Source organism: Protopterus annectens, chromosome 11.part0 (assembly GCF_019279795.1).
Source record: "Protopterus annectens isolate FY-2018-M chromosome 11.part0, PAN1.0, whole genome shotgun sequence".
NCBI classification, from domain to species: Eukaryota; Metazoa; Chordata; order Ceratodontiformes; family Protopteridae; genus Protopterus; species Protopterus annectens.
Window position 1 is genome coordinate 524,195,070 of NC_056745.1, and position 15,441 is coordinate 524,210,510.

General features: G+C 44.8%; 1 protein-coding gene across 3 annotated transcripts in view; it reads right to left on the reverse strand.

The window, feature by feature from the left end:
• RAP1B (RAP1B, member of RAS oncogene family) overlaps positions 1–15,441 on the reverse strand; it is a 1,113,130-nt gene that overhangs the window by 781,891 nt on the left and 315,798 nt on the right. The gene's annotated exons all lie outside the window — the stretch shown is intronic.

Sequence of the window (15,441 nt, forward strand, 5' to 3'; positions counted from 1 at the left end):
CGAGGTACTTAGCTTAGTTGACTACTTCGGTTCTGAAACTCAAACGAAAATTTCAGGAGTCTGCCGACTGGCACTTGCGAACTGCTTCTGCTTCGGGCACCGCACGGCAAGAAAGACTGATGTAATGGTGTCGGCTGCATGCTTTATACCCCTATCTGACGTCACGGAAGATGAGACAGCAACCGACGCAGGACCCAAGACTTTGATAATAAGGCCGACTGAGGGCTACTGCAAGCAGATAATCCAAATGTAATGACTGCAACAGTGAAACACAAAGAACATCTGATGGTGCATAAAGCCTGCCCTGAAACGTAGATATTTCCTGCAAGACTCCCTTATGGGGATGTGCAGATAAGCCAAGTCTAGGGTGACTAACCAGGCATCCTTGGCTAGCATAGGAAGAAGCTATTGCAGTTTAAGCCTTTTGAATTTTGAGACCACCAGAAAGGTGTTGAGAATTGACAGATCCAGGATAAGGTGCCAATAGTTCTCTTTTCTGGGCACCAGAAACAGCCTGGAGTAGAAACCCTGTCCCCTTTGTTCTACTGGAACTGGTTGAATAGCCGTGATACTGGGAAGGGAACGCACTTGTTTTTGAGCCTCTGCCCACTGGTTTGGAGGAAGTTCTGGCAACCCACTTGGGGTTGGCAGTGAGTGGAAGTAGAATCTGTATCCCTGGGATACAATGTTTAGAACCCATCGGTCCTGAGTAATGGACTTCCAGTTTTTTGCATGAAGGGCGAGTTTTCCTCGTATGGGTGCAAGTATTTGGGCATGGCTGGGAAGGAAGATTGAAACGTCATTGTGAACGTTTTCCATAAGGGGTGGCTTACCACTCCCTGATTTAGAGGTGGGAGCACACCATCGTTTAGATATCTGCCTACCCTGAGACTATATTCTTGGTGGTCTGTTTCCCCTGGGTTTGGACTGAGAAGGCCTGGGAGGGACTGGAAAGGACCATTTTTTAGAAGGCCAGTGTCTACTGAATCTAGGTGGCTGCACCTGTAAGAAATCTTTTGACAGCTTGCATAGATTTAGCTTTTTCCTCCATCTTTTTAAGAACAACTTCTGCTTTTGTGACAAACGATCCTGATTTAACGGGGCATCTAGCAATTTTGCTTTGACATGGCCTGGCAAGATTTGTTCCTTCAGCCAAGCATGCCTTCTCAGTACAGACCCAGTGACAGCAGCCCTGCAAGATGCTTCTAAGGCATCAAAACCCACACTGCAAAGTATGTTTACTAACTTGGTTTGCAGAATGCATTAACTGTTGCAAATCTTTATTTTCTGCACAATGTGGAAGTAGCACCATTTTTTGTTTAATTAGGTACATGTAAAACTGGCAATTCAAAGCCCTGATGGCAAGAGTTGCAAAGATATATACCTTCTTACCCCATCTGTCTAAAGCTCTAGAATCCCTGTCTGAAGGTGTTGGGATTTTGGCTGTAGTAGCCTTAATGCATTTAGGTCCCTGGGAAATGGTCTCTGGATCACAGTAGGATTCTTGAAGAGAAATTTGTGAGAGTCAGGTACTCTGTAGTACCAGTCAGGTTTCCTAGGGGCTGGTGATAAAGTGTTTGGAGTAAGACTGGATTCCATGAAGACATCATCTACAATATCCAGGCCAGGGGGTATTAGCTAGAGGCCTGTGTTGAGGCAAATCTAAAAATTCTCTGAGTCTCTTTTTTGACTGAAGATAGTTCCGGCATTCGCAGCAGAAATCCTCTCTTAAGGTACGCAAAGTTTCACCAAAAGAAAAATCCTCTAGAGGGGAGGCAGCGGGAATGGAAACCTCTGCATCTGAATCCTCACAGGTAGATAAGGGTATGTCCTGGTAATCAGAAGGGTCAGAGTCATCGGACTCCTGGTCTGTAGAATCAGAAGGAAATTCAATTCTTTGTCTTTTAGCAGGGGAAGGCTGGCTTCCCCTTATTAGAGTAATAAGGTCTTCAGCCATTCTAAGCATTTGTTTTTGTGGCATGGGAGCAACAGCATCTGCATTAGTCATCGGTTTTCTAGGCGTAATGCGAACTCTGGGCCAGAGAAACTCGGTAGTTTTAGCCAAAAATGACGTTGGTTTAATACGAACATCGGTAGGTCGGAATAAACCATCAGAAGCACAGCAGCTCCGAGCCCATCCAAGGTAGAAACATACGCAGGTTCCAGAGTCGAAGAAGCATCTTGCAGCATACGGACTCCGAATGGGTCTCAGCAGAGGCCTGCAAATCTGTAGAAGCGGGTATCAAGGGCTGCAAAGGCGCCTCACTGAGTACCGGCAGACTGGTGACTAGCTTAACGGAAACGTCGCCGGCAGTTTTGGACCTATGCGGTCCGTCTCTGTCTTTATACTTACTTTTTTTTTAGGAAGATCAGTAGTCGGATGGCTTATCGAAGTATTTTGGAATACGGAGAATGAGAGCGAAAGAATTTAGCAACAAAGATAGCACAACGACAAATGGTTCAGGCATTAAACAAGGCACAAAACCAACAGCGAGGGACGTCGTGGTCTGGGCCTAAACAGGTGATGCAGTAAGAATGAAAATCTTTGAGGTATTTGCTTTCCGCAGGCAAGACAATTGTTAATTTTTTTCTGATATCGATTAGAGCAAGAAAACAGGATCCCCAACAAGGTACTCAGCTTTAGAAGACTTCAAGTTTGAAACTCGAAAAACGAAAATTTCAGGTAGCGGCCAACTGTCACTTGCGAACTGCTTCAGCTTCGGGCTCCTCCACGGCAAGAAAGACTGATGTAATGGTGTCGGCTGCATGTTTTATATCCCAGACGACCTGACTTCATGAAGAGGCAACAGCATCAGATGCAGAAATCCAAAGACTCTGGTATTCTGGCTGACTGAGGGCTACCTGCAGGCAGATAACTCAAGTGTGATGACTGCAACAGTGAAACATGAAGAGCATCGGGGAGCCCGTCCCACCCCAACCCTTGGAGACACAGAAGATGTGTGGAGAAAACACTGCAACAGTGTGGGAAAAAAATTGCAACAGTGAAGACCCTTACATCTACTTATTGTAAGCAGACACAAAGTACAGTTGTGTACACTTGCCATAAATATAGATATTAGAGTGTATTCACTGTTGCAGTCATTACACATTTGGGTAATCTGCTGGCAGGTTGCCCTCAGTCAGCCTGAATAACAAAGTTTTGGGGCCTGCGTCGGTTGCTGTCTCCTCTACCATGACATCAGGTCATCAGGGGGTATAAAACATGCAGCAGACGCCATTTTAATCAGTTTTTCTTGCCCCAGATGTCAGGTGCCCCCCAAATGGGGAGGAAAAATATATAAACAAACAGTAAATATATACATACACCTTAGAAACATAAAATTTACCTTCAACTAAAAGCAAATACACCACAAAGGCTTTTGAGTATAGTGATGGAAAGAAAAGGTATAGAATGGGCGGTGGCAGGTGGGTAACCCGGACTGCAACAGTGAATACACTCGAACATCTACATTTATGGTAAGTGTACACAACTGTACTATGTTCTTCATGTTTCACTGTTGCAGTCATTACATTTGGGTAGAATCCCAAAGCTATGGATGGGAGGATGGAACTAAACAGCATTAGGAGCAGCTATAAGGACCTGCAGAACTGCAGTGGCAAAGCCTGCCCTGGATTTAGAGAAGAGGAGAGGTAAATGATAATGCTTTGTGAACTTATGAACAGAGCTCCAAGTAGCAACTTCTAGAATGTCTTTGGTTGGGACCCCTCTGAGAAAAGCTGCTGAAGCAGAGGCAGCCCTGATGGAATGGGTTCTGATCCCCTTGGGCACACGTTTACCATGGTGCAAATAGCAGAAACGAATGCAGTGGCTTATCCATTTAGAAATAATCTGCTTTGATACAGCCTTCTCCTCTGATCCTGCAGCAAATGCTACCAGTAGTTGCTCAGACATTCTTAGAGATTTTGCCCTGTTTAAGTAGAATCTTAGTTGTCTGTGTACATCCAATGAATGCAGAATACGCTCCCCCTTGTTCTGCGGATTTGGGAAAAATGTTGGCAGGTGAATGGTCTGGTTAAGAGCCACACTGGATACCACCTTAGGCATAAAAGAAGGATTGGTCCTGAGGGCCACCCTGTCCAGGTAAAAAATAATGAAAGGCTCCACTGCCATGAGGGCCTGTAGTTCTGAAACCCTTCTTGCTGAAGTGACTGCCAAAAGAAAAGCTGTCTTCCAAGATGAAAATTTTATATCCGCAGTAGCTGCTGTTTCAAAAGGAGGCAGCATGAGTTTCCAGCAGAAAACTGAGGTCCCATGCAGGAGTTTGTATTCTCCTGGGAGGCCTTACACTTTTGGCCCCTCTGAGATACTGCTTTAGCAGTGGATGAGAAAAGAGGGGAGGGCTCTGTGTTGTAATGAGCCGAGATGGCAGAAGCATGGATTTTTACTGAAGAAGAGATAGGCCCTTGTCAAGCATCTCAGTTAAGTATTGCAAAATCTGAGGAATATTGGGCTTTGCTGGGTCTAACTCCTTGTGCTTGGTTCCAAGCACAGAATCTCTTCCATTTATCAGCATAAGATTTTCAAGTACTAGGCCTTCTGGCTTCCAAAATGATATCCATCACAGGTTTACTGAGAGATGTGGTTTGAATAATTAATTAGTTGATTAGCCATGCTGCAAGATTCACAGTTTGGAGCAGAGTGTGCAGAATTTGATTGTTCTGTTGAGAGAGTAGATGAGGTGTTTGAGAGAAGTACCATGGAGGAAGGTGTGACATATTCCTTAGAATCGGGTACCAGTGTTGGCAAGGCCAGTCTGGAGCAATTATAATCATTTTTGGTTTTTCCTGTCTGACTTTTAGTAAGACCTTGGAGAGTAGAGGCAGAAGTGGAAAGGCATAAACCGATAGGTTTTTCCAGCTGAAGGATAGAGCATCCACTTTCCATGCTTTTTTGTGAGGAGTTCTTGTGCAGAATTTGTCCAAATGATTGTTCTGGGGAGAGGCAAATAGATCAATGTCTGGGCTTCCCCCATTTCTGTGTTAACATGCTGAAGATTTGTGGATCCAGTTTCCATTTGTGCGGTCCATAAGGTTTCTGCTTAGGTCATCTGCCCGAGTATTTTGTTTTCCTGGCAGGAATTGAGCTTGAAGATGTATTTGGTAAGTCAAGGCTGTGTTCCACAAGACCATGGCTAGTTTGCAAAGGGGATAGGAATGGGTACCCTCCTGCTTGTTTATGTACCACATAACTGTGGTGTTGTCCATCTTTATCAGTAGTTGTCCTGGATGAAGTAATTCCTTGAAAGCTGTCAGAGCATTCTGAACAGCTAGCATTTCTTTCTGGTTGATCTGCAGATGTATTTGGTTTGGGCTCCATTTGCCCTGAATGCATCTCCCTACCAGGTGGGCCCCAAAAGCATAGTCTGATGCGTCTGTAGTTAGGGTTTGGGTGGCAGGGGGTAGAGTGAATGACAGACTCTTATTTTGGTGACATGTCTCTGCCCACCAAAGAAACTCCTGTCGTAGGCAGGGAATGAGAGGAATCATTGTTTCCAGGCAGCGACAATGTTGACTCCATAAACTTTTTAGGTAACATTGAAGTTTCCTCATATGCAGTCTCACATATGGAATTAGTAGAATGCAGGACGCAATGAACCCCAAAGCCTGCACAATTTGTCCTGCAGATTTTGTTACCATTTGTTTCAAGTATGTTGTCAATTGCATTTGTTTGTCTGGCGTGAGGTAAGCCATATGGGCAGTTGTATTCAAGCTTGCAACCAGGAATGTAATTATTTGAGAGGGTATCAGTTGTGATTTCTTTTCGTTTATGGTGTACCCTAGGCATGCTAGAAGCCTTTTTACAAACGCCAGATGTTGAAGAAGAGTGTCCTTGTCCTCTGCCTGAATGAGACAATCATCCAGATAAGGATAAATTTGAATGTTTCTTTGCCTGCAGAATGTAATTACTGGTGCCAGGCACTTTGTAAAGACCCTGGGCGCAGTAGATAAGCCAAAGGGCAGTGCAGAGAATTAGTAATGCAAAAAAAACTGCTTTGAAGCGGAGGTATCTTCTGCAAGATTCTCTTATTGGGATATGCAGGTATGCCTCAAGTCTAGAGTTACTAACCAAGCATTCTTGCCTAGCATAGGCACTAGCTGTTGTAAAGTCAGCATTTTGAATTTTGGAATATCCAGGAACGTGTTCAGAATCGATAAGTCCAGTATTGGACACTATGAATTGTCTTTTCTGGGTACCAGGAAAATTCATGAATAAAATCCTTGCCCTTTTTCCTTTTCTGTTACCAGTTGAATAGCCCCCCCATATCCATGAGGGACATGACTTGTTTCTGGGCCTCTGCCCACTGGTTTTGTGACAGATCCGGCCATCCATATGGAATTGGCAAAGTAGGGGAATGAAATCTGTACCCCTGGGATACTACGTTAAATACCCACTTGTCCTGGGTAATTAACTGCCAATTTTGAGCATGAAGTGCTAGTTTTCCCCCCCAAGGGGGCTGCCAAAAGATAAGTGCTTGGAGATGGTACAGGAAAGTCACTGAGACTGCTTACTGTAGGGTTGTGCTTTGTTACCTCCAGATTTGGAGGTGGAGGCACCCCTGATCAAGGTAATTAAATCTGCAGCCATTTTAATTTTTAGGTATAGGGGCCTGAGCACGTGGCTCACGTGTCGGTTTTTTAGACATAGAAGTAGTTTTTGACCTTGTTTTTGTTGATGGCGTTGGTTTGATATAAAAATGTTGAGGCCTGAAAACACCCTCAGAAGCCGGTGCCTGCTCAGCGGCTCCGGACCCAAAGGAGAGACATCTGCGGGTTCAATACTCTGCGAATCTCGCGGCATACCAGACTCCGAATGGGTCTCGGTAGAGGACTACGACTCAAAAGTAGCAGGTATCAGGGGCTGCAAAACCGCCTCACTGAGTACCGGCGAACCGGCAACTGGCTTAGGAGAAGCTTAGTTGGTTTTGGACCTCGACCGTCTGTCTTTTTCCTTGCGTTTTTTGTGAACTCCAGTAGTCGGACTGCTAACCGACGACATTTCAGGGTAGTTAAATCTCGAACCAAAATATTTAGTAGCAAAAATATACCGACGATTAATAGTGCGTTGGTTAAATTTAGCACAAGACAGACAGCAAGGCACGTTGTGATCAGGGCCTAGGCAAGGAATACAGTACAAATGAAAATCCTTAGGAGGTATTTGCTTCCCACAAGTAATGCAATTATTAACTTTTACTGACATCGGTAAGGAGCAAGAAAAAGTTTCCCCAATGAGGTACTTAGCTTTAGTTTGAAGACTTCAGTTCTGAAACTCAAATGAAAATTTCAGGAGTCGACCGACCAGCACTTGCGAACTGCTTCTGCTTCGGGCACCGCGTGGCAAGAAAGACGGATTAAAATGGCGTCGGCTGCATGTTTTATACCCCTGACGACCTGACGTCATGAAAAGGAGACAGCAACCGACGCAGGACCCAAGACTTTGTTATTCAGGCCGACTGAGGGCAACCTGCCAGCAGATTACCCAAACGTAATGACTGCAACAGTGAAACACGAAGAACACCTGTAATATGTTTACTGTTGTCCTGTTGCAGTAAGAAGATGGAAGGATCCCCAAAGCAAAGAGCATTAGATGGTCTAAATGTTAGAGAAGAAATAACGTAAGCCAGATATAGAAAATACTAACTTCTGAAATGTTTGCTAATGAGAAAGTGATGCTAGCCATCTTATGCCTACTTTTACCATTAAGGCTAATAAATGGACAAGAATTAAACAGGGTCCAAAGGGATACATTCTGAACTCTGGGACCTTGACAAAAACACTGAGGGGGGAAAAGAAAGTTCTAGCATAGGCCTCCAGGCCCGTTATTTCTTTAGTACCAGAAATAACCCCCTTGCCCATCTGTCAGGCAGGCACTAGTTCTTTAACTCCCTGAGATGACATCTGTTCCAGAACTGGAGGAAAATGACATACTTTGCAATATGAGGTCCATTCTTTCCAGGGGATTCCTTGCTCAGTAAACAAAGTGCTGAATGGACTTTCAGAAAGTACAGTTTTGTACCTACCATAAATGTAGATGTTTGAGTGCTAATACAGCTGCAGTCATAACAGATGGGTTCTCCTGCCGTCAGGTGGGTCCTCGGTCGGCCGAATTCCAAAATCTAGGTTCGGCGTCGGTTGTCGTCGCTTCTTCCCTGACGTCGGTGCGCCAGGGGTATAAAAGAACCAGCCGACGCCATTTTCTTCAGTTTTTCTTGCCCCAGATGTCAGGTGCCCCCAGAAGGAAGGCAATACATAAATCTGTGTAATGAAGCAATGCAATATAATCAAAATGCAGTAGTTGCAAGCAAATACACCATAAAAGAATACCCCAATCAGGTTGTATGAGGAGGTGTTAGCCAATAGGCCTGTCCCAAGAGGGGAAGGAGGGAGGGAGGGAGGGAAACCTGGACTGCAGCTGTATTAGCACTCTAACATCTACATTTATGGTAGGTACAAAACTGTATTATGTTCATCGTGCATACAGCTGCAGTCATAACAGATGGGTAGAATCCCAAAGCTAAGAAAGGGGTGGTAGGCACTAGGTGGAACTAGGAGCCAGAATGCCCTGCAAGACTGCAGTGGCAAAGCCTGCTCTAGTTTTGGAGTATAAAGGTAGGTGGTAGTGCTTGGAGAAGGTATGCACAGAACTCCAAGTGGCTGCTTCCAAAATATCTTTGGTAGGAACTCCTCTGAAGAAAGCTGCAGAGGTAGCTGTGGCCCTTGTGGAGTGAGATCTGATGCTTGCAGGTACAGTTTTACCATGAAAGGAGTAACAAAAGCGTATGCAGTGGGCTATCCATTTTGAGATTGTCTGTTTGGAAATTGGCTTCCCTTGAGCTCCTATAGCATAGGACACAAAGAGCTGTTTTGATTTTCTGAAAGGCTTTGTTCTGTCCAAATAATAACGCAGCTGTCTGTGGATGTCCAAGGAATGTAGTAGTCTCTCCCCTTTGTTTTGAGGATTAGGGTAGAAGGTAGGTAAGTGTATAGCCTGATTCAAAGCTACCCTGGATACCACCTTTGGCATAAAGGACGGGTTGGTTCGTAAGGAAACTCTGTCCTGATGGAAGATGATAAAAGGCTGCACAGCCATGAGGGCTTGTAGTTCCAATACCCTATGAGCTGAGGTGATAGCCAGAAGGAAAGCTGTTTTCCAGGACAAATACTGCAAATCTGTTGAGGCAGCTGGCTCAAAAGGAGGCAAGGTCAGCTTTTCTACAATGAAATTGAGATCCCAAGCAGATATTGGTTGTTTCCTTGGGGGTTTTATATTCTTAGCCTCTCTGACTCTGAGGAACTGTCTTAAGAGGGGGTGAGAGAATAAAGGTGGATCAGTGTTGTATTCTGCAGAAATGGCTGAGGCATGGATTTTGATGGAGGAGAATGAAAGTCCACTGCTTAGCAGCTCAGCTAGATACTGTAATATTTGAGGTAAATTCAGTTTTCCAGGATTGTGGCCCTTTTTCTCATTACAGGCACAAAACAGTTTCCATTTTGCGGAGTAAGCTTTTCTAGTATACGGCCTTCTGGCTTCTAAAATGACATCCTGCACCTCCTTGGAGAGTAGGGTCTGCTGTGATGTTAAGGAATCTTCCATGCGGCCAGATTGAGTGTTTTCAGCTGACTGTGAAGAGTTTTGAAGCTGTGCTGAGTCAGAAGAAGAGGCATTAGAGGTAGGGTCCATGGAGGGAATCGCCAGGCTCCTCAGGAGTGGGTACCAGTGCTGTCTTGGCCAGTCTGGAGCAATGAGAATCATCTTTGGTCTGTCTGCTCTGGTTTTTAATAGAACTTTGGGCAGCAGAGGAAGAGGTGGAAAGGTATAAACTGTCATTGTTGTCCAACTGAAAGAGAGTGTCCACTCTCCAGGCCTGTGGATGAAAAGTCCTTGAGCAGAACTTTGTCAATTGGTGATTTTTGTGGGAGGCAAAGAGATCTATGTCTGGCCTTCCCCATGCTTGAATTATCTCTGTAAAAATTTGAGGATGCAACTTCCATTCGTGTGGATCTGTCATATTTCTGCTTAGGTTGTCTGCCAGTGTGTTTTCCTTGCCCTGGCAAGTACTGTGCTTGAAGTTCGATTTGTAATTCCAGAGCCATGTTCCAAAGTGACATGGCCAGCCTGCATAGGGGGTATGAATGGGTTCCTCCCAGTTTGTTTATGTACCACATTACTGTGGTGTTGTCTGTCCTTATCAATAGCGGACCTGGATGCAGAAGGTCTTTGATAGCTATAATAGCATTTATTACCACTAGCATTTCCTTTTGATTGATGTGAAGGTGCTTTTCTTTTTGGGACCATTTGCCCTGAATGCACCGATCTGTCATGTGCGCCCCCCAGGCGTAGTCAGAGGCATCTGTTGTGATGACTATTTGCTTGAGGCTTGCAGAATGGGAGACCTGTGTTTGTTTGGCATGCTTGAGCCCACCACAGAAATTCCTTTTGAAGACATGGAATTAGTGGTATTATTGTTTCCAAACTGTGGCTGTGTTGAGACCATAGGTTTTTCAGGTACCATTGAAGTTTCCTCATATGCAGCTTTGCACATGGGATTAGTAGGATGCAAGAAGCCATGAATCCCAGAGCCTGCAGGATTTTCCTTGCAGTTAGCCTGGTGAAATTTGCTAGTGTTCTGAAGTATTGAGTTAGTTGCCCCTGCTTCTCTGGCGTGAGGTAGTTCCATCTGGGTGTTTGTGTACAAGTTGGCACCCAGGAAAATTATTTTTGCTGCGAGGGTAGTAGCCTTGATTTCTTTTTGTTGACTGTGTATCCCAGAGAATTCAACAACATTATTACAAAAGCCAGATGTTTCAGAAGTATGTGCTTGCTGTCCCGCTTGGATCAGGCAGTTGTCCAAATATGGGTATATTTGTATCCCTTGAAGTCTGCAGTAGGCAATTACTGATGCCAGGCATTTCGTGAACACTCTGGGTGCAGTAGATAAGCCAAAGGGCAATGCAGAGAATTGATAATGGGTTGAACTTGCAAGAAATCTGAGGTATCTTCTGCAATTTTGTCTGATAGGGACATGCAGGTATGCCTCCTTGAGGTCCAATGTTACCAGCCAAGACTCCTTCCCCAGCATGGGAAGAAGCTGCTGTAATGTGAGCATCTTGAATTTTGGTACGAGTAAAAATGTGTTTAGGATGGATAGGTCCAAAATAGGTCTCCAATCTTTTCCCTTCCTTGATACCAGGAATAGTCTGGAATAAAAACCTTGACCTTGTTCGTGAGTAGGTACCTCTTGAATAGCTTTCATGTCCATGAGATCTGAAATTTGTCTTTGTGCCTCTGCCCTTTGATTGTGTGGCAGGTTTGGCATGCCTCTCATTTTTGGAAGGGTGTGAAAATGGAATCTGTAGCCTCTGTTTATAATGTCCAGGATCCATTTGTCTTTTGTGACAATATGCAAATTTTTTGAAAATAATGCCAGTTTTCCGCCTAAGGGTGCTGCCATTTGAGCCTTGCTTGGCATGCAAAGGGGAAAGTCATTGGGTTTGCTTTCTGAATGGCTGCGAACTATCCTCACCACCTCTTTGTGTAGGAGCTTGCCATTGTCTGCCTCTAAATGATCCTTGAGATTGCCCTCTGCCCCTCGGGCGCCTGTATCTACCTCTTTGGGGTCTGTCCGTGGCTGGAAAGGACCAATTTTTGGAAGGCCAATTTCTACTGAAATGTGAAGGTTGTACCTGTAGAAAATCTTTCACTGTTTGCATTGATTTAGCCTTTTCCTCCATTTTCTTTAATACCTCCTCAGCTTTAACACCAAATAATACATCCTTTTGTAGAGGGGCATCTAGTAATTTAGCTTTGACATGATCTGGTAAGGTTTGCTCCTTGAGCCAGGCATGTCTACGTATGACTGATCCTGTAACAGCATCTCTACATGAGGCCTCTAGAGCATCAAAACCACATTGCAAGGTATGTTTACCCACTTGTTCTGCACTATGCATCAAATCCTGCAACTCCTTCAAGTCTGGTTGTTCAGGTTGTGACATTTTACTTCTCAACTGTGATAACAGAAACTGTTGGTACTTTAGCATATGGAACTGGCAGTTTAATGCCCTCATGGTTAAGGTGGCCGAGGTGTATACCTTTTTTCCCCACCTTTCTAAGGATCTGGAATCTCTCTCGGAAGGTAATGGGCTTTTAGCAGTGGAGGCCTTAATTCCCTTGGGGCCCTGGGAGATGGTTTCTGGGTCAGCCGCATGGCTTTTGTATAAAAATTGGTGAGAGTCAGGAACCCGGTAGTACCCATCAGGCTTGACTGGGGCTGGAGGTAAAGAATCCGGGTTAAGGCAGGCCTCCGAGTACACATCTAGTATGTCTAAGACAGGAGGTATAGCCAGAGGCCTGTGCTGGGGTAGCAAGGGGTAGTAAGAGAAAATCCCTAAGCCTTTTCTTGGAATCTGAGTACTCTTGGCCTTCCCAGTGGAAGTGTTCCCTTAAGGTATGCAGGGTTTCCCCAAATGAGTAATCCTCTGGGGGGAGACAGAGGGAATGGACTCCTCAGCATCAGAATCTTCAAAAGGGCAGTAGGAATGTTCCTGTTCATCCGAGTGATCTGAAATAATGGAGGCCTGGGTCAGAGGAGGGGGATTTTTCCTCCACTCTGGGCCTTTTGTCCGGGGGGGTTGAGAACCCCTGATAAGAGTAATCAAATCCTCAGCCATTTTAAGCATCTGTTTTTTAGGCATGGGGCCTGGAGAAGGGCCCTGTGGAGCTTGACTCTTAGAATGCATGGCTGCTTTAGACTTAGTGAAAGCCTTGATAGAAAAAGAAGAGGAAGTTCTGAAGACACCTTGAGAGGAGGCAGACCTGTCTACATTTTGAGATTCACCACCAAAAGTGGCTTCGGTATCTGTACTCTGGGTGTGGGCCGAGGAGCCAGCTACCTCAGGCACAGAAGACACCGCCAATGAAGTGTTGTCGGTAGGTAGGGGCTGCATAGGTGCCTTGCTGAGAACCGGACCACCTGTAGTCGGCTTTGGCGTGGTGTCGGTAGAGGCCGCGGACCTCGTGTGTCGGTCCTTGTCTTTGCGTTTTTTAGACAAAACTGGAGTCTGAGTATCCGACGACATAATAGTTAAATTTTTTGCCAAAATAGTGCTGGGCGAACTCCGCCCGACACTTAATGGTGCGTTTGTTGAATGTAGCACAAAAACGACAGACCGAGACGTTGTGCCTAAGCAAGGAATGCAGAGGGAATGAAAATCCTTATGCGGTATTTGCTTCCCACAAGAAATACAATTATTAACTTTGTCTGACATCGGTCTGAGGCAAGAAAAGTTTCCCCAATGGGGTACTTAGCTTTCAAAAGACTTCGGTTGCAAAATTTTTGTAATTTCAGGAGCTGGCCGACCGGCACTTGCGAACTGCTTCTGCTTCGGGCACCGCGCGGCAAGAAAGACTGAAGAAAATGGCGTCGGCTGGTTCTTTTATACCCCTGGCGCACTGACGTCAGGGAAGAAGCGACGACAACCGACGCCGGACCTATACTTTGGAATTCGGCCGACCGAGGACCCGCCTGACGTCAGGAGAACCCATCTGTTATGACTGCAGCTGTATGCATGATGAACATCCCATTTGTCTAAATCAATCCAGTGCTACAAAGGAAGGTACAGACAGAAGGGTAAGACTGCCAGGGTGGGAGGATTAAAAGCTATCAGACAGAGGGTAGACTACAAAGTAGTAATAGTAACAGCAACCATGTGAACTCCCATCCAGATCTGTGCAGAGAGAAATTTTCACATCATTCTGTCTGAATCAGTCTCTGTCAGACTTCTGGAAGAAAAAGAAGCTCACGATGGGCTCCTAGAGCCTAGAGAGGGGTTACAGTCAGACTTTCTGAACTGTAATTTACTTTCCGAAGCTTTTATGGTGGGATCTTCTTGCCATTGCTTTTTAAAATCCTTTTTGTTGGCAATTTGCTGCTTGAATTACTTTTTGACGAAGGGAATGCAGGTGGCAAGCAAATTTGTGTTTGCTTTAAAGAAAGACTGGAAGATTTAGGTCACCATTTGAACCAACTTTCTCCTCTTATTAAACCTCTTAAGCACTGGAATGGCTGAAAAGAACTTCCTTGCTCAAGGGAGAATTTAAAATTTCAGCTTTAGCATCTTCAGGATGATTTTTTTCCAAGATAACCAAACAAATCTTCTCATAAGTGATGCAAAAGTAGCAGCCCTGGAGTCAGTATCAGTGTCATAAGAACACTTCAACCGGTCAGTTTAAAATTCCTGAACTTTAAAGAGGCAAAGAATAAAATTTTCTTCCCCAAACTGTCAATTTCTCATTCTTGCCACAGGGAATGGGATGCATCACCAATCCTCCTAGCAAAGCAGTTTTGATATGGAAATCGGTGCAGCATCTGCTTTGGAAGTTAGAAAAAAGTTATGTACTCACAGTGATATCCATTTGTTTTGTCCATTTTCATTCTTCAACCACTGGGTTCGGATCACACTCAGCCATTATTTTAGGTAATGGCCACTAAAGCTCTCAAGCTCCTCCCTTACCCATATTGCACCAACCCCCAACATACATCAGATCATGTTTGCTGATAGACAATGTAAGAAATATCATCATAACATGCCTGCAGAAGCCTTTATCTGGAGCTCAACATAAGGAACAGTGGTATCTTTATAAGCTCTTGTTCTTCCACAAATCAACTGCTAAAGAAATTGGGCATTGGTGGGAAGGGAGGTGCGGAGGAATGAAAATGGACAACACAGATAGAACATTATGGTGAGTACATAACTTCTGTATCTGATGTCAATTTTCATTCCTTCCTCAACCATTGGGACAGACACTCAGGGATAGCCTCGGAGCAGAAGATATTAACATCTTAGAATCTGATCCAGATAGTCCCAGAAGACTCTGATCCAAGGGCTCTGAAATGATAGGTCATATCGAGAAAGGAGCCTATATTAGTGGAGTAATACAAACAAGGGCTTCCTGACCTGAAGGAGTAGCAGCCAGGAGAACTCCCATCTGGATCTGTGCAGAGATAAATTTTCTCATCATTCTGTCTGCATCAGTCTCGGTCAGACTTCTGGAAGAAAAAGAAGCTCATGATGGGTACCTGGAGAGCCAGTGGGATTCAAGGTATGGGGCAAGTACTGTACAGCTTACCAGGTCTATGGATGGGGAATACCTGGTCCTGGACACAGGCTTCAGATCCAAAGAGCTAGGATCTGAGGAAGCCTTGGTCGACTTAGACACCAGTTGAGCAGGAGCAGATGTGACGTATGCTTTTTCTGTGGTGGTTCATTGGTAGGATCCAAAGAGGGAGTTGAGGATCCCAAAGGCCTTGAAGACTTGGTTGAAAGCTTCTTAAATAGAAGTTACGTACTTACCATAACGTTCCATGTGAATTGTTTATCTCGCCTTTATTCTCACTGATGGGTTCGGAGCCGATCCTCTGCTCA